Source organism: Castor canadensis, chromosome 12 (assembly GCF_047511655.1).
Source record: "Castor canadensis chromosome 12, mCasCan1.hap1v2, whole genome shotgun sequence".
In the NCBI taxonomy this organism is placed as follows: Eukaryota; Metazoa; Chordata; class Mammalia; order Rodentia; family Castoridae; genus Castor; species Castor canadensis.
Window position 1 is genome coordinate 54202567 of NC_133397.1, and position 19115 is coordinate 54221681.

A 19115-nucleotide genomic window follows, 5' to 3' on the forward strand; every position below is an offset into this window, starting at 1 on the left:
TTCCTATGTGCATACATTGTTTGAGCCATTTCTCCCCCCTTACCCCCAACCTCCTCCTTCTCTCCCTGCCCCACCCCCCTCACTTCCAGGCAGAATCTGTTCTGCCTTTATTCTAATTTTGTTGAAGAGAGAGTATAAACAATAATAAGAAAGACAAAGCATTTTTGCTAATTGAGATAAAGATAGCTATACAGAGAGATTCCTAGCATTACTTCCATGTACAAATGTGTTACATTCAAAGTTGATTCATTTCTAACTGTCCTTTTGTCTAGTTCCTGATCCCCTTCTCATATTGACTTCTGTCACTATAAAGTTTCTATATTAGTTCCTCTGCAGTGAGGACATCAAATACTATCATGTTTTGTGTTTCTTACCTATCCCCGTACCTCCCGTGTGTGCTCTCCCCTTATCACGTGCCCCAAGTCCAACCACATTGCTGCATTTGCCCTAGATCTAAAGTCCGCATATGAAGGAGAACATACAATTTTTGGTCTTCTGAGCCTGGCTAACCTCGCTCAGAATGATGTTCTCCAGTTCCGTGCATTTACTTGCGAATGAAAAGATTTCATTCTTCTTCATGGCTAAGTAGAATTCCATTGTGTATAAATACCACATTTTCTTAATCCATTCGTCAGTAGTGGGGCATCTTGGAACTTCTAAGGGTTTAAGGTCACACTGGAAAGTCAAATTTCTAAGGGTTTAGGGTCACACTGGAAAGTCAAATTTCTAAGGGTTTAGGACCACACTGGAAAGCCAGGTATGGGGGATGAAGTGGCCAGATATGTCCGGGAATAACTTTAACCACTTGCTAACATTGAAATCTTCTATGCCACTTACTAACCCCTGTGGAGCTTCCCCAGTGCCCCCATTCCCTAATCCTTCCTCTTTCAACTCCCTTCCCCCTCACCCATCTCTTCCAAGTTCCAGCAATTAAGGCTCCTCTTGCTGGTATCCATTCTGATTGGTTAGTATTCAACTATGCATCAGTTTTAAACATCACTCTTTATACAAGGAGCCCTTCTGCATCCCTGATGCACAACAAGTATCTGATCACCACAAAAGCTAAATCATTACCCCTTGATACTCAATCCTCTGGGGTTTATGAAATTGGAAATTATGTTTGAAATTGGCCACTTTTACATGCAATGTGAAAATAAAGTAAAAAATCTTAATTGAACTTTGTGAGTTTTGTCAACTTAAGTATAAAGTAAGTTAAGTACTCTTATTTCTCTGTGTACAATTGTCTTATTGCTTTTAAAAACAAACTAAACATTAAAAGTTTAGTTCTAGACTTTAAAACAACAGGACATATGAATGTATCTTTTTTTAAAGCATTTTATTGAGGTATAAGTCACATGTGATAAAATTTTCTCAATTAAATTTACATTTCAGTGGTTTTTAGTGTATTCCCAGAGCCTTGCAACCAATCTAATTTTATTTGTTTACTTATTTGGCTGTACTGCAGTTTGAATTCATGGCCTCCTAGGCAGGCACTCTACCAGTTGAGCCACTCTGCCAGCCCTTTTTTGTGTTGGGTATTTTCAAGATAGGAGCTCATGAACTATTTCCCCGGGCTGGCTTTGAACCATGATCCTCCTAATCTCTGCCTCCTGAGTAGCTAGGATGATAGGCATAAGCCACGGGTGCCTAGCTCCAATCTAATTTTAAAACATTTCTATCACTCCAAAAAGCCAATACTCCTTAGCAGCCTCTCCCCCTTCATTGCCTCAGCCTTGGGAAATTTCTACTCTACTTTGTGTCTCCATGGATTCGTCTGTTCTGTACCCTGACTTCCTAGAAATAGAATCACACAATATGTGGCCTTTTAAGACTGACTTCTTTCATTTCACATACTGTTACAAGTATATTTCTGATGTTTGAATCAAGTTGAAAACAAGCAATCCTGGGCAAATGTTCAAATCTTGCAAGTCTGATGTCCTCTGACCTCTTCTAGATCCAGATCTTCCCACCCTAGTCTTTCACTCCCCAGGGAGTTTCCCAGCTCTGGTCTTATCTCCTCTTCCAACTCCCAAAGGAATTTCTTGTAAAATAACTTAATTTATGGAGATTTGTTTTACTTAAAGTCTCACAAACTTCATGGAAGTAAAGAATCATGAGCAACAGGGATGTAATACATTAATGCACCCCCAATGATAATTGCTTTTGGAGGATAATTCCTTAATAACAGAATAATTTCCATTTTGGAACCCTAACTAGTGGCTGGGCTGTATAGTAAGTACTTTTAAATACATCATTTCAGGTCATTCTTGCTAACCAGGAAGGTGCATATTAATATTTTCATTCACAAAGGAGAAGTCAGGGGTTCAGAGAAGACAGGTAATGTCCCCAAGGCAACCCATCTACCAGATGGCAGCAATGCCGACTTTGATTTCAAAGTCCGTGCTCTTAATTATTTTATAGAGTATAAGACACACATTTTTCATATTTTATTTCTCTATAATTGGGATGCCCCTTACAATTGCTGTTTTCTTATAATTGGTATTTTTTTCTTTCTTTGTGCATCTTACAATTGATTATATCTTTGTTTATGATAAAAGCTATACTGAACAGTATTGCCATTCTAAAGGAATTAACCTTAAGTAAGGGACTTTAGGGTATTAGTGACAAAAGTAGAAGGAAGGAAGGAGAAATGTTTTGAGGGGAAATTCCTTGCTTCACATAGCACTTGTAACACATATCCAGATGCTTGCATATTTCTTCTGTGGATAAAAGCGACCTGGTAAATGGTAATCTCATAATGCATAAATTACAAACACGGCTATCTTGAAGCCTCTGTTTTTGCATTTCAGTGTGCAGCAGTGGTGGTCTTACAATGTCAGTTAATGAGGTGTCAAACAAATTGATTTTAATTGAATTCGATTTAAAAATGAAATTCTTAAGTAATAATGCTTCTGCTCTGAAACACTTAAGAAATCACTGACCTATGGCAAAATGACATTAGAATATTGGATGCATATTTGCAATGCTTCATGTATTTCTGTGTTTTCTTCTCACACTTTCTGCACACAACATTTTAAGAAAATGATTATAAATGCTTGCACTGCAGTAATCCCTCTCACAGCACTTTGCTTTGTTTTATAGTGGAAGCATTCTCCCTGGAGGGCTTTGTCCTTGTCAGAGCAGAAGGAAAATTAACGGAAGAAAAGAGGCAAGAGGAAGCTGTATAAGGATTTATGGTAGGGTAGTCAGGTTGCCACTCACCTGTTCCCTCTTTTCCTTCTGGTCTGAACCAAGGACACAGGACTGTAGATTTTCCTATCCTACATGAACCTTCACACAGTTGAACCAGAGTCAGGACTTTCTTTTTCTGGATCAAGCTCAAATAGAAACTTTAAAAAAGAGACAGATGGGTAGGAGGAATGGAGGGAGAGAAGGGGAGGAGCAGGAGAGTAAGAAAAAAGAACCATCATCCACTTGTAATTATTTTTCTCATCCTCTTTCACTGTCTCTAGCAGCACCCACCAGTCATTCAGCAGGTGTATTTTTAGTGTCTACCAAGTGTTAGGAATTATACTAACAGCAGACAATAGGAGACAGATAGACTCTCTTGGTACTTTCAGTTTAGTAGAGAGGTCAGACTGCACTACTATTTAAACTAATAATGCACATATGAATAATAAAATAATAAAATAAAAAAAAATAATAAAACGATTACATAGATATATTACTATAAAATGTGCCAAGTGCTGTGAATAAAAGACCAGGATACATGAGCATAAGACAGGGACCCAAACTAGACTGGAATTTGGGCAAGTCTTCCCTGAGAAAGTGATGTGTAGAGTTGAAACTGAAGGGTGCAAAAAGACCATGGAAGAGAGGAATTGATGTGGATCCTAGAGAAGGAGGGGTGGTCATGCTGAATGACCCAGAACATAGCAGTGTCTTGGAAGAGTGAGGATCCTCTGAGAAGAGTTGGAGAACTAGGTCTGTCCTACAGGCTTACATTAAGGATTTCTCTCTTTATCCTGGAGTGGTGGAAAGCTAAGGAGTGTTACTGTAAATGGAGATATGGAGATGGGGAGATGGGGAGGAGGGTAACAAGCAGACGGTAACTTTCATAGCTTTCTCTGGTTGCTGGAGGATTGCTCATGAAAGGAAGGACCAAACATGGATTCTTGCCCCACTTTCCCAGATGCTGGATGACTAAGGCAATGCACTGATGTATCTAGTTCTTGGCTTCCTAATGAGGTTAATTAATCTGTCATATGCAGCTTACATAGTTGTGAGATTCAAACAACATGATGAATACAAAAGTGTTTTGAAGAACTTCAAAGGGAGATACAAACACAAAATTTGATTTTGGATGGCAAAGCACTACATAGCAAAGCTTCTGTGATACCAGTTTCAACAGAACAACCATCACTTGTTAACACATACTTGGCAGTTAGTCTCACAGAAACAATGTAAGAAAGATGTTCATGACACCCGTGTACATCTGAGCAAATTTAAGAGGTTAGGTAATTTTCCCAAAGTCACCAGGTATGGCTGACTCCTAAATCATCTTCTTACATGTTTTATCTTTTTTTTCCATTTGTCACATTTATTATGAGAACTGCAGAAAACTAAGTGCTTAAAATAAAACACTACGTCATTTCACACTGTTTATGAACATTCCTTCATTGGAAAGATAGCAGACAACCAACAAGTAAGCAGGCCAAGCCTTCTAACTACACTTGGGAGATACTGGATCATAGTTTGACAGTGAAACAACAGGTTATGATTGCTCTCTGTGTTATTTTCATGGCACCAAATAAGTTTCATTAATTAGAAATTTTTTCACTCAAATATTTCAGCAAAAATGCAGGCCAGCTGACTAGTTCAGATATATACATATATATTTTTTCTCAATGGAACTGGGCCTGATATATTTGTGGGTGTGTATATATATGTGTGTGTATATATATATGTATATATGGTAGATGGATATACATATCCACAATTAGACCCAGTTTCTGAGCTTTGAGCTTCATGAGCTTAAATTTATAGGAAAGGGTCAAATATCAGACAATCTAAGTTATCATATTTTCCTACTTCCTCACAATCAAACTAAGCCATTTTTGATGAAAAAAAATTGTTATAATGTAGAGTGTAGATAGAACAAACAGACTTCTTTTAATAATATGAGATTTAGGAATTAAACATAGTAGGCAGAAGATCCTGTAGGAATTTCAAGTGATATTTTACAATGGTTCACTAAAGGATGTTTTAAGTCTTGGTTTACATAGTATGCTACTTTATATAGTATTCTTTATTCTTGGGATCTCTACAAGAGAAGATATGGGATTGATATAGATAATCATCTCTACTTCCTTCCTAGTCTGCTAAAGTGGGAAGGGAATAAACAAAAATAATATCTAGCTCAGAAGAAGTGGGAAAGAAGTTTGAAAAGAATAAAGGCCAACATTAAAAAAAGAGAGAGAAGTAGTGAATATTTGGGCTATCCTAAAAGACAAACACAATCAAAATGTATCTGAATGTTTTAATTTTCTAAGAATTAATAATTTTATGGTCTCTTAAAGGAGAATCTACCACATTTTATAAAGTATTCAAGGATCTTAAGTTTATTTCTCATTTACTCTCCTTTTAGTCATATAGCTAGTGCTTGCTTTATTCATTACACATTTTTAATTTGCCAGAGACTTTGGGCATTTAAAAACTATGAAAGACAAGAGTTCTTGCCCTTGGATTACTTAACATTTGGTCGGAGAAATCACACTTATCTAAAATGCCTAGAGGACAAAAGCAATACAGTAACTATGTCTTATTGAGGAAGAAATGCCAGAAATACAGAAGAAAAAGTAACATTTCTGCTGCTATTTTAAAGAAAATTTCCTTCTAAAGAGGTAGAGCACTGTGAAGAGATTGGTCATGTAACTTTAGGGCCAAAAGCAGGGAATTGCTGAATTGCAAGTCTAACGGAGGAAAGTGATTTGAGATTCTTGGTTCAGCTCATGAAAAAGTACGTAAAGACAGAGACCAGAGGAGCTAGTGAGATGAGGCAAGGCTGGTTTTAGACCATGAAAGGCCATAATGATGCTCACCAGACCATTTTGAAATTTCTTGCATCCTTTGAACCCAAATCCTCTTCCTCCAACCCTTCCCAACACATTAAGACAATTTCTACTATTTTCAAGATGCTTTGGGATGCATAATTGTTGTTGTTGTTGTGTGACAGGCAAAAAAAGGAAGTGAGCTTCACATGATAGCTCTTGAAAGCACCTGGGGAAGCAGGAGGCAAAGGAGACCATGAGAACTTAAGGCTTAGAGGAGCTCCCAGAAATCTCAAAGGATCGTGAGCCATGGGATTTTATCCAGGTCTCAGGGGAAAAGAGGCCTGACTAACATCCAGTTTATACAAATAAAAGAATATGACCTACATGAGATAGGGGAGATGTTTTATGAGGAAGAGAGCTAGTTAGAGAAGGGGCAATTAATCTAAATCTTAGAAGAAATCATGTTTTAAGATTGGTTGCAAGATAGCAACAGGAAGAGGACTGGCATGAACATCAGTGTGCATGCACACACACACACACACACACACACACACACCCTCAAAGATAAATGAGAATATTTTGGTTACAGCTAAGGAGGCACTGTTTTAAGATCTTTTTTCTTTGCCTTGAAGGAATACATTTTCATTTCTTCTTCAAGTTGCTAATAGTTGAATAAGAAACAAGGCCCCAACACCAATGATTTCCAACTTGTTTTTTAAAATAGAGTTTATCTGATTAAAGATAAAACAGAAAAAAATAAATAAAAACCAAAACTCAGTTGTCCTGGTTACAAGGGTGAAGGTCTTGTCCTTTTGTGCTCCCTCACATCCATTCTCAGTATGCCTGGGGCCCCACAGAAGCAAAACCTGAAAAACAACATCCTAAAAACTAAGCTGAATCATTGGTCTCTTTTCTTCATTAAAATACATTGACCTTGCTAGGAGAAATTCCATTTAAAAAATTGTGCCATAAAGCAAGAAAGGTTGATAATATCTAGTGTTGACAAGGGAATGAGGAAATGGGAGACAATAAATTAAGGTAGCCTGTTTGAAGGTAATCCATCACAATTTCAAATGTGCGAACCATGAGATCTTGTCCTTTGACTGCTAGAAATCTGTTTTATAGAAATATCACATACCTGCTCAAAAGTATATATACAAGCAAGCTCATTATTTATGACTATAAAATTAGAAACAACTTAAATGTTGTTTGGCTAAAGAAATTATACTACCTCCATATAATGAAACATTATGGAGGCATTAAAATGAAAATATAGAAGGATGTCCTTATACAGCAAACATTATGGAGGCATTAAAATGAAAATATAGAAGGATGTCCTTATACAGCATAAAGTGAAAAATGCAAGTTACAAAAGAACACAGTTTGATATTTTTAAGTAAGCAAAGAAATAAATCCAAATTCTACAGAAGCTGTGTAAGTACTTAAAATTGCACAGAAAAATAAAATGAAATAAAACCCTGGCAGGGAGAAATGAACAAAGCCTTGTATGCACATATGAATAATAAAAGAAAAATGGAAAAAAAAAAAAACCTGGCATAATGGCACACACTTAGAGGTGTGTGCACTTAGGAGAATCACAACTTTGAGGCCAGCCTGGGCTACATAGCGATAGCCTGTCTCAAAACAACAAAACCCTAGAAATAAATAGTATTAGGGATTCTGTCTTCTGGAGAAGAGGAATGCATAGATAAAGGGGACATACATAATTTACTCATAGATATTTACTAATTAAATTTTTAAATAAAAGATGTAGTAACTTTATGGTTAGAAAAACAATGAAGAGAAAGGCAAAATAGCACCATAAAATATTTAGAGTGTTTTTCAAGACATGGTAAGTTTTCTCTTTTCTATTAACAAAATCTAGTTAATATACCCTATTTTGCTTTCTGCCCTGGTTACCAGGAAATTGAGTCAACTTTGACACATGAAATCTAACAGTGACAGTGACCTTTAGATCTAGAATATTTACATTTCCCTTTTCTTTTGGTCCTGTTTTTTTTTCTATTCCCAACTAACTTTTTTAAAAAAGCTTCCCAGGCTTATTTTTAAATAGAGATAGGTTATAAAGAAACAAACATGGAACACTTTGAGAAGTCTACATTTCTGTGTTGGTACCAATTTCTTTTACTATCTTTCTTTTTAATCTTTTCTTTTTTTGGTGCTAGGGATCTAACCGAGGACCTTGGCATGCTAGGCAAATGCTCTACCACTGAGTTATATCCCAGCCCTCCAAATTCTTTAGGGTCACTTGTGAGGTGAGGAGCGAAGCATTTACTACTAATACTTTTATTCTGGTTATGCTCATATATAATTTGAGGTGCCTGAGGGCGGAATCTGTACTCTTGCAACAGTATCAAATCACAGGACTGTCCTCTGGGGTTTCACTTGGCCTCTTCTCCAAGTTTAAGAGCTACATGGACAGGCAGAGGCCTTGTGTGACAAGTCTTGTCTTCTCCTGTAGATGGTGGGAAAACACTGAGGGCTTTCAAATAAGGGAGCTGAGTCATGTTTGAAAAAAAAAAATTGGCAGAAGAGAAAATAGATTGGTGCTTGGAAAGGCAGAGATACTTATTAAATACCTGTAGAGTGGTTGGATAATTGATGGTTAAATATCAAGACAATTTAAAAGACTGTGTTTACTGAAAGGGCCTGCACACCATTTGTCAATGTGTGGTTGGGTCACTTGGTCTGACGTTTAGCTAGTTAGATCCGTACCATTGGTCTAGTTAGAGTCAATAAATAAAATAATTGAGCTCCACAGATAACAATTATAAGTCTAGCAAACTGTTTTAAAAGGCAGAGAGTGTAAACAGCTCAGAGCAAAGACATCATGGTGTTCGGAAACTCTTTACAAGTGAAAGCAAGTTTCGTCAAGTACCTCCACAAATGGTACTCCTTTTTTATATTTATTTAAAAGTACCTCTTTATTTATAGAGAGGGGCCCTGGTTGTCTTTGTTAAGGGGTGGAGAAGCAAACCAGCCTTAGCTCTGAGAAGGGAATACAGCACCAACAAAGAACACCAGCTTAAGGTCAGACCTGGTTCAGGCCTTGATCTTGTCACTTAGTAACTGTGAAACCCGAACAACCCCTCAGAGCCCATGTCCTCATTAGTAAATAGCGAGGTAAAAACACCCACTTCCATGGGTAGGAGGGTAAAATGAGGGAAGGCATGTTAATCCAAAGGACCAAGTGTGACTTTTATATTTTATTTTATTTTTAATACTCCCCCCCAAAAAAAAGAACAAGATTTAAGAAAGTGGATGTTATTTATTAACCCAAGCAGCATAGCCAGTGGTGTCTGCTTTAGGTCTTTTGTACCCTAAACAACTTGCAGAATTCATAGCTTGTCTATGTTCTTCCTTTAAGTCGGGATGGGGGTTTGCATGGAGGGATGATAAACCACCTGCTCCCACTTCTACCCTTCCTCTCTCCTTGCAAAGCAAGGGGAGGGGGAGAGGCTTCACGGCCCAGCCTGGCGACACTAGAGAGACCCCAGAATCTACCTTCTAAGACTTCAAAGTTGTAGGCTTGACCCCTCCCCCAACTCTGAGGTGCATGACTCCTGGGAGATCTTTATGGTAATAATTCCTATACCCTTGGCAGCTCCAAGCCCAGTGACACAGGGGAGCAGGTGTTGCAGGAAAAAATGCTGCCAAATTAATATTGGTAGTATGTGTGGCTTATATTTCAAATGCATTGATATCGGGAACTTCCTGGTTAAAACAGAGTCTATATTAAACCTCCTTCATCATGCTTGACAAACCTGAGGATTCTCAGCTACTTTCTGTCCTTCCCCAGCCCTAGAGGCCCCTTGGGGGGTTGTGTTGGAATGTTTCTCACACAGGAGGGAGAAAAAATTTTCTAGAGAAAATCTTGTGCCATGTCCTGGACATAAAATTGTTATCAACAGCAATTTTCCTTAAAGGTGTGTGTGTGGCAACTATAACCAACTCGTCTTTGACAAAGGAGCTAAAAATATACAATGGAGAAATAGCAGCCTCTTCAACAAAAACTGCTGGGAAAACTGGTTAGCAGTCTGCAAAAAACTGAAACTAGATCCAGGTATATCACCCTATACCAATATTAACTCAAAATGGATCAAGGATCTTAATATCAGACCACAAACTCTAAAGTTGGTACAGGAAAGAGTAGGAAATACTCTGGAGTTAGTAGGTATAGGTAAGAACTTTCTCAACGAAACCCCAGCAGCACAGCAACTAAGAGATAGCATAGATAAATGGGACCTCATAAAACTAAAAAGCTTCTGTTCATCAAAAGAAATGGTCTCTAAACTGAAGAGAACACCCACAGAGTGGGAGAAAATATTTGCCAACTATACATCAGACAAAGGACTGATAACCAGAATATAGGGAACTTAAAAAACTAAATTCTCCCAAAACTAATGAACCAATAAAGAAATGGGCAAGTGAACTAAACAGAACTTTCTCAAAAGAAGAAATTCAAATGGCCAAAAAACACATGAAAAAATGCTCACCATCTCTAGCAATAAAGGAAATGCAAATTAAAACCACACTAAGATTCCACCTCATCCCTGTTACAATAGCCATCATTAGCAACACCACCAACAACAGGTGTTGGTGAGGATGTGGGGGAAAAAGGAACCCTCTTACACTGTTGGTGGGAATGTAAACTAGTACAACCACTCTGGAAAAAAATTTGGAGGCTACTTAAAAAGCTAAACATTGATCTACCATTTGATCCAGCAATACCACTCTTGGGGACATACCGAAAAGACTGTGACACAGGTTACTCCAGAGGCACCTGCACATCCATGTTTATTGCGGCACTATTCACAATAGCCAAGTTATGGAAACAGCCAAGATGCCCCACCACTGACAAATGGATTAAGAAAATGTGGTATCTATACACAATGGAATTTTATGCAGCCATGAAGAAGAACGAAATGTTATCATTCGCTGGTAAATGGATGGAATTGGAGAACATCATTCTGAGTGAGGTTAGCCTGGCTCAAAAGACCAAAAATCGTATGTTCTCCCTCATATGTGGACATTAGATCAAGGGCAAACACAACAATGGGATTGGACTATGAGCACATGATAAAAGCGAGAGCACACAAGGGAGGGGTGAGGATAGGTAAGACACCTAAAAAATTAGCTAGCATTTGTTGCCCTTAACGCAGAGAAACTAAAGCAGATACCTTAAAAGCAACTGAGGCCAATAGGAGAAGGGGACCAGGAATTAGAGAAAAGGTTAGATCAAAAAGAATTAACCTAGAAGGTAACACCCACGCACAGGAAATCAATGTGAGTCAATGCCCTGTATAGCTATCCTTATCTCAACCAGCAAAAACCCTTGTTCCTTCCTATTATTGCTTATACTCTCTCTACAACAAAATTAGAGATAAGGGCAAAATAGTTTCTGCTGGGTATTGAGGGGGTGGGGGGAGAGGGAGGGGGCGGAGTGGGTGGTAAGGGAGGGGGTGGGGGCAGGGGGGAGAAATGACCCAAGCCTTGTGTGCACATATGAATAATAAAAGAAAAAAGAAAAAAAAAAGAAACACTTTTATGAAAATAGAATCTTACTATAACACATTTTTTAAATTGAAAGCAATATGTTTAGATTGATTTGAATTTAATGGATGAAAAAATTAAGATGAAACTTCCAAAAAAATTTATAAAAGGGATAAAATAATACCTCATGGTGTGCTTATCTGGTATAGCACAATGATTTTGACACAGTAAAAAGTAATGTTCAAATCACAAAAAAAAAAAAATGGTGTGTGTGGGGGGTGGTGTTCTCCTTTGGGCTCATCTTGCTGCTTCAGTCCTTTCCACCACATCCTCTAGGAAGGCAAAAGGTGAAAGCCACCATGCTCCAGGACTGTTTCCTATTCCAGGTCACACTGTCCCCAAGCACACATGTCATGTAGTGAGCTAGTGACTCACTGTCACTATACTAGGAGAACACCTTGCCCTGACACTTAGTCCCTATCCTTACTTCCAACATCATCCAGACACCCAGCCCAAGCCCCTCCCCAGGGTCCTAAAGCCTTCCTGGAGCCCAGTGGCACTTGCTGGCCGGTGGGATAGGGTGCAGAGGGAAGGTAAAGGCAGGGGGAGTGCAGTGAAGTCAAAGTACTCTCACAGGTCAGAGTTTATTAATGGGGTGTCCTTGGTTTCCTAGGCTGGACAAGGTCCTGCGAAGTGTACAAATACACACATGCATTTTTTTTGGAGAGGGTGTCAAAGGGATCAGCAACTCAAAAAATGTTACCATGCTAATATCAATACTATCTGTGGATTGTACTTCAAATGCATTGAGATCAGGAACTTGATGGTTAGAAGAAACATGTTTTTAAAAAAAAAGAAAAGTCTATGTTAAACCTCACTTTACCATGTTGACAACATGGGAAGGACCCAGCTACTTTTCCCTTTTCAAAAAGAAATCTGTAAGGATCAGCCTTCTCAGAGATCACCCAGGCCTCTGGTCATTTTTGCCTTTGCCTGTGTACCCCCTTTGCTCTATAGAATAAGCTCTGTTATCTTAATGATTTTGCTAGCAGACGAGAAAAATGAGGAAGAATGTACATTTAGGGTTCAACCACATCCAGGCACCTTTTAAAATGTAACTTTTTCTCATCTATGTATCTTCAATATTTATTTCACATATGAAGAAACTGAGGTAAGAAAGGTCAAATAACTTGCCTAAAGTCACAGCATTTGAACCTGGACCTCAAAACTCTTTGGATTCACAATTAATACTCTTCCTACTCTGCCAAGAGTTCCCTGAGGGAAAAATGTTAGCTACTGGTGAAATGTGCATTTTAATACTACCACACTTTTAAGCCCCTCCCTTTTAAAAGGGTTATGTACTATCTCCTAAATCTTGGGTATTTTAAAGGTTTTTGTTTTGGAGGGGTAGTACTCGGTGTGAGCTTAAGGCTTCATGCTTGCTAGGTAGGCACTAGATCACTTGAGCCACTCTGCCAGCTCGGTCTTGGGTATTTTATTTTATTTATTTTTTTATTTTATTTTTTTCAGGGGAGAGCACGAACGCAATCCCCCACTACCACAAATTATGCAGTCGAGTTTCCCACATTTGGGGAAATTGCAGGAGTCAGCACATCTGGAGTGCAATGGATAAGCCTCGCCCTGGGAAAACCACCTTCATGATCATGGTATCTCCCCTGCCAGGTGAGTATGGTCTTGGGTATTTTAGATGAGAGCTCTTTATCCTCACTCCATACTGTCACACAGGATCCTGCACATAGGAAGATCCCATACACGGTGTAATGCTCTGCTATCGCCATCTTAAAATACTTAATTTTTAAACAAGGAACCCTGTCCTTTCAGTTTTCACTGAGCCCCACAAATTAAAGAATGTGGTCCTGGATACTGGACCAACACTGGAGAGAGGCAAAGGGAACCCTCACGAGGGAGATTCCAGGAAAGCTACCAACAAAGAGGGGCATGATCCCAGAAAGGAGCATGAGACTACAGAGACAGACGTATTGGTGGCTGTCACAGTCAAGTTTCTTTTTTTCTCTTTTACCCTCTTTTCTGATCTGAGGACAGAATGCTTGAATGAGCCCATCCAGATTCTAATCCGTGTCATGATCATTTGCTGATAAAGTTCCTGTTCTCTAGTCCATGCCCTGCTGCTTAGGTCAGTGTGCACACTCATGTCATCTCATCAAACTTTCTGTTTAAATCTGTGTCTAAGAGCTGGGAGAAAATTTGAAAATAAGGAACAGTCCCTGCCCTCTGCCCCTGTTTTTATCTGACTCCAACATCTGGCAACCTTGCTAGGTGTTCTGACTGCAGAGCCCTGTGTTTCCCAGGGCTGGTTATGACCTGACCCACTGAATTCCCCTGTCCCCCACCAAAAAAAGCTCTTATAAACTCTAGAGAAACCAATGCCAAGAGATTCTGTCATGTTCATCCCCGTGGTTTCAAATAATGTGTACCTTTCATCTTTCTTTAGGCAGCTACTAAATTTTTCAAAACTAAAAAACATATATCATTTAGGTATTTAAACATAGGTGATAAATCCATAAAGAAGGCAGAGAATGGTTAATACAAAAGTGTGAATTACTGTTAACCTCGGGTGGTCATTAGGGGAGAGTAGGCAGAGGAGAATGCAGCTGGGCAGGAGCATGGGCCTTACAAGGTACTGGTAATATTTTAAAACTAGGTTAGATGGTGAGTACATGGACATTGGGGTTTTATTCATCTTTAAACTGTGCTTATATTTTAACAAACTCTTCTGGATGCAACAAAAAGTAAAATAGCAAATGTCAATGTCATCATCACAGGATAAATTTAGTCAATGACCATATTTGGTTCATGAGTGATATGGGTCCATATAGTCATTTCATCATGGAAAGCTGTCAGGTCGTCCAGGCCAGCCTCCTTTTTATTTGTAACCAGCTTTTGGTATACCCTCTTGTAAATTGTAATATGTTTAAACTCACATTATTTTAGATGCTTGGTGAATTTTTGGACTTACTTTTTTTCTACTTTTTCATTCATATGGGTCCTTTATCTTTTGGAAGGGTGTGCTCAAATTTTTCTTTACTGGCTTTGATCATTTCATTCTTTTTAGATACATGGGTGGGGTAGTAGATGGAGAAACAGAAGGAGAAAACTTTATCTTTCACTATCAAACTCCTCCTGCCTTTGCTTCTCCCCCTGAGACTGGGGATCTTTTTTCCAACTTTAATATAAGCTGACTCACTGACATATTTCTCAAGTGATCCATTGGTTCAATGAGTAATATTCTGGATGAAACATGAGTTATGTTAATCATAATTATTCCTTCACCTTTCCTGGAATGCCTTTGAAGGCACCAGGCATCAGCAATATCTGTCATCAAAAGCTCTTTTGTCTGCAGTTTTTGTGATTGCATTCTGCTTATTCACAGCAGAAAGTTTTTCTGCCCAAGATGATGGCTTCCCTTCTATAAAAGGTATCCACTATTTAGCCCACCTGCAGAAAGGAAGTTGGCATAGGTTCTGAAGAGCCAATCAATTTCTTAGCCATTCTTCTTGAACAGGGACCCTTTCTTGATAGCTCTAAAATTTTACTACAATTGCAAAAGTTGAGTAACTTGTCAGCTGCTCATTTGTAACCAATAAACTTAAAAAAGATTATCCACCTGTACTCAAATTTTGAATACATATACAAGATCTGTAATTCTGGAATTGTGTCTTAAGAGTTGGCTATATTATGTAATCACATCTGGATGAGATTTTGCTATAGTTCTTAGCATTTCTGAACATAATAAAAGCATGAAGGAACTAGAAATCTAAGGCAGAACAAGACCTATTGACTTGTTAGTTGTCTTCATGGTATACGTACAGCATTAGCTGAAGCTCTAAGGTATAAGGGGTATTTGCTGTAACTATCCTGGGTTGCAAAGGACAGAAAATTTTGCAATTAGCTAAATAAAAACAAGAAATTTACTACAAGAGTATAAAGAAGCCATAGAAGCCAATAATAACAACAACAACAAAACATGGTTTTCTCTCAAAAAGGGGTTGGAATCAGAATTTAGAAGGGCCCAGGGACTCTATTTCTCAACTGTGTTCCTCTCTGTGCATATACATCATTTTTCTCCTCTAGAAACTGGATTTTCTTGCTTCTTGGTAAATCAAAGCTACTTCTGTTTTTGTTTTGTATTAGTCAGGGTAGTCTAGGCTATGCTGAAGTAAGAAAGGAACCCAAGCCCTTAAGATTTTTTTCCCCCACTCATGTTACAATATTCTATGGGCTCAACAGCCCTCTCCTCTGTCCTATAATTATGCTGGCTAAAATATGTGAGTTCCAACGTCACTGTGGTGGAGAAACAGATGGGGGAATGATATGAGGAATATTTCCAGCAGCCAAGCCTAGAAGTGGCTTGCATCACATTTATATATTTCCCACTGGCCAGAACTAGTCATACATCTCCAAGCTAAAAGAGCATGCAGAAGTTAATGAGCACTAACAAGCTCAGTTACATCCCAATCAACAGAAACCTGAGACCAGTTAGTCCAAACTCCTCATTCCTTGGTGTTTCTCTTAGTCTAAACTCTAATTCCTAGAAAACAGACCCTGCCCCAGCTCTGGTCAGAAGTCAACTCTGATCCAGTCTGTTCTGTCTTGCAAAGACGGTCGTGTTGAGCAGAATGGCTGCCAGCTTTCCATCACTTTTAATATACGACTTAAATGTGGAAATGAATGGCAGTACTCCAAAATAGAAGGCTCTTAGACAATTTGTGTCCACTACCTAGAGGCAAGTTTTAACTTCTGAGATTCAACCTCTGCCTTATGCTATTTCTCAGGAATGGTTTCTGTGTTTTAGGGAATACCCACTTTTGAAGATGAATATCCAGTGAACCTGCTTGGAAGAGTTAGGACCTACTGCTTTTCTCTCTAGGTAATGGTCCACAAGACCTACCTCTGGAAATGAGGTACCTAAGTTGTGAGGATGGCTACCAAGCATATTAAATGTGAAAGTTGTTTCTCATAATTTCAGTTGAGAGCTATTAGTCTACACAGAAGTGATGCTGGAGTGAACCCCGAGTGGTGATCATTAGGGTTGTTCCAAATATTCCCATTCTCTCCTCCTTCTGAACATGTGGTGAGATTTCACTTCTTTGCCTCCTTGGTATTAGGTGTGGGCATATGACTTGCTTTGGCCAGTGAAATGGAAATGCAGGTGATACGTGTCATTTGTAAGCAGAGACTTTAAGAGCTAGATTGTGATTGATCATATTTACTCCACCTTGCTGAGGTAATTCTAGAAGTACCTATTGAGATAGAATAGTTCAACCTGGATCCCACTGCCTAACTCATGCTGGATATTTGGTATGAGAAAACAATGAACTTTTGCTGTGTTGAGCCACTGAGACTGGATCCATTTGGAGATAACCTAATCCATTCTGACTACTCTACCCTTATGTGCAGTCATCCATACCACCAGAGACCCCAAAAATACGCACAATCACATGTGGCAAATCCTGCTCAAAGCAGGGTGCCCCTCCTTTTCCATGCCATCCTTTGAAGGACCCATGATATGGTTTATACCAGCTTGGCAGTAGTTGTGACATTTATATTCATTTGTTGTCCACTTATTGCAAAAGCCATGGGAATAATAGGATCACTGATACTTTACTGGAAAATCTTTGGATGTGAGGACTCCAGGATAGATTGTATGTGATATCAATATTTAGATACTCTTCATTGCTGTCACCTTCCAGAATGATACTCTGATTCACTATGCTTGCCTGCCACAGACTCCGCCTTGTTAGACATTAGATAAAGATGAAGTGCTAAATAGAGAGCAAGAAGAACATGAGACACTGCTGTGGTTCAGTGCAAACAAAGCCTGCTTGTCCAGCTGCAGCAGCTGTAACATCCTTCACAGGCTCCCGACTAATGGACCACACTCAAGTCACTTTCTTACAAGCTTTGCTCAACGATGTTCTCAAGTCAAATGAAGAATCAGGGAAATCTGATTACTTGCTAATGGAGAAAATTTTATACAGTGGAATATATTATATATTCGTGTATGAAAATGGAAAAAAATGAGACCTGTTGAAACTATTCCAGGACTAGGGGAAGGAGGGATAAAAGAGAATGATGGAGGGGGTGAATTCAACTGTGATATATTGCTCTATATATTGCTCCAGGGAGCAAAAGACATAGGCTCAAAAATGCAGTGGAAGGAGGAGAGGGAAGAGGAAGAGAAGGCAGGATGTCAACAGCTTCGTGTTGAAATTAGTGATGCTTGCTTTGAACATTTTCTTACCTCCTTTGTATACTCCTTTTAGAGTACCCTGTGTCCTCATTTACTTTTGTAAATGTCACAATATACCCCTAGTACAACAATAAGAAGGTTTTACAAAAAGGGAGAAAATTTTTTCCTTAGTCACTAAAGATTAAAAAAAAAAATAAAAGAGAAGGAGATAAAGAGGAAAATATAGGTAGGAGCCCGCATATGATTAAACTGAACTTCTAAAAAATCTTAGGTAAAGTGTTAATAGCACAAGCTAAGTAAGATTCCTGAGGTGAGGATTTGCAGTAAAAACTTCCAGAAGGCAATCAGAAAGGAGCCCCTCAACCAATCCTAAGCCTAAACTCTTGATTGTGAGTCTCCTTAACACTCCACCAAACGTTTGTTCCCTAACGTAGCTTTAACACTCCCAAATTATGGGTTTGGAACTCCTCCAAAACAGCTTAGCATCTCCTTGTACACATTATTTCTGACTCTGGGATCAACAATGGGCCTGTTTTAGGCACAGGGCCATCGACTATGTGAAAATGAGAAAAGATGTCCCATCTTCTTTGACAATGCAGCCATGAGCCAAGACGTTTAACCGGGAGAGTGGAGCATGGATCAGAGTTCAGATTCTACTCACTTGCTTAGCCTGATCTTGAGAAATGGGAACCAGCCTGCAACCCTGCACCCCAAAGCCCTGACTACCTGCCTGCTACCCTTCGACTTGTGCAGTGTCTAGCCTAGCAGCCACAGCAGACCACAGTTTGGAAGTTGACACATAATTCCCCAAGGAAGTTTTGATGATGAGGAAGGTAGATGAGTAATGATAATAATTCTTATAACTATTAATTGTTAACCATTAGTAATATTATTGTGATTATTAATTACTATGGCAATTAGGTTTCTAGCATACTCCCAGAAAAGCCTATTTAATGACTAATGTTGCTGAATCCTCATACTAATAATACAGGTTTAAATTCTTGCTCTAGGGAGCAAAAGTGGAAGGAAGAGGGGGAAGAGGAAGAGAAGGCAGGATGTCAACAGCTTCGTATTGAAATTAGTGATGCTTGCTTTGAACATTTTCTTACCTCCTTTGTATACTTCTTTTAGAGTACCCTGTGTCCTCATTCTGTACACACACACACACACACACACACACACACACATGCTCACACACACCACGTGCACACACCAGGCTCTAGGATTTATTTACTTTTCTTTCCTTAGCAAGCAAGATTCCATCTTCTTGGTGCAGCTGGTTTGCAAGAAGGAAAGCAATTTGGCTGAACCTAACCAGATTAAGATGCAAATGGCTGACAATTATAGTGCTTTGG

At 38.9% G+C, this 19115-nt stretch overlaps 1 long non-coding RNA gene and 1 other non-coding gene across 4 annotated transcripts in view; both read right to left on the reverse strand.

Annotated features, from left to right (window-relative positions):
- The window catches only part of LOC141415039 (uncharacterized), a 113611-nt gene that overhangs the window by 43163 nt on the left and 51333 nt on the right, over nt 1–19115 (reverse strand). The window lies entirely within an intron of this gene.
- Nucleotides 13056–13219, reverse strand: LOC141415106 (U1 spliceosomal RNA). Its single transcript, XR_012440133.1, has one exon. It is a non-coding gene; the product is annotated as a U1 spliceosomal RNA (small nuclear RNA).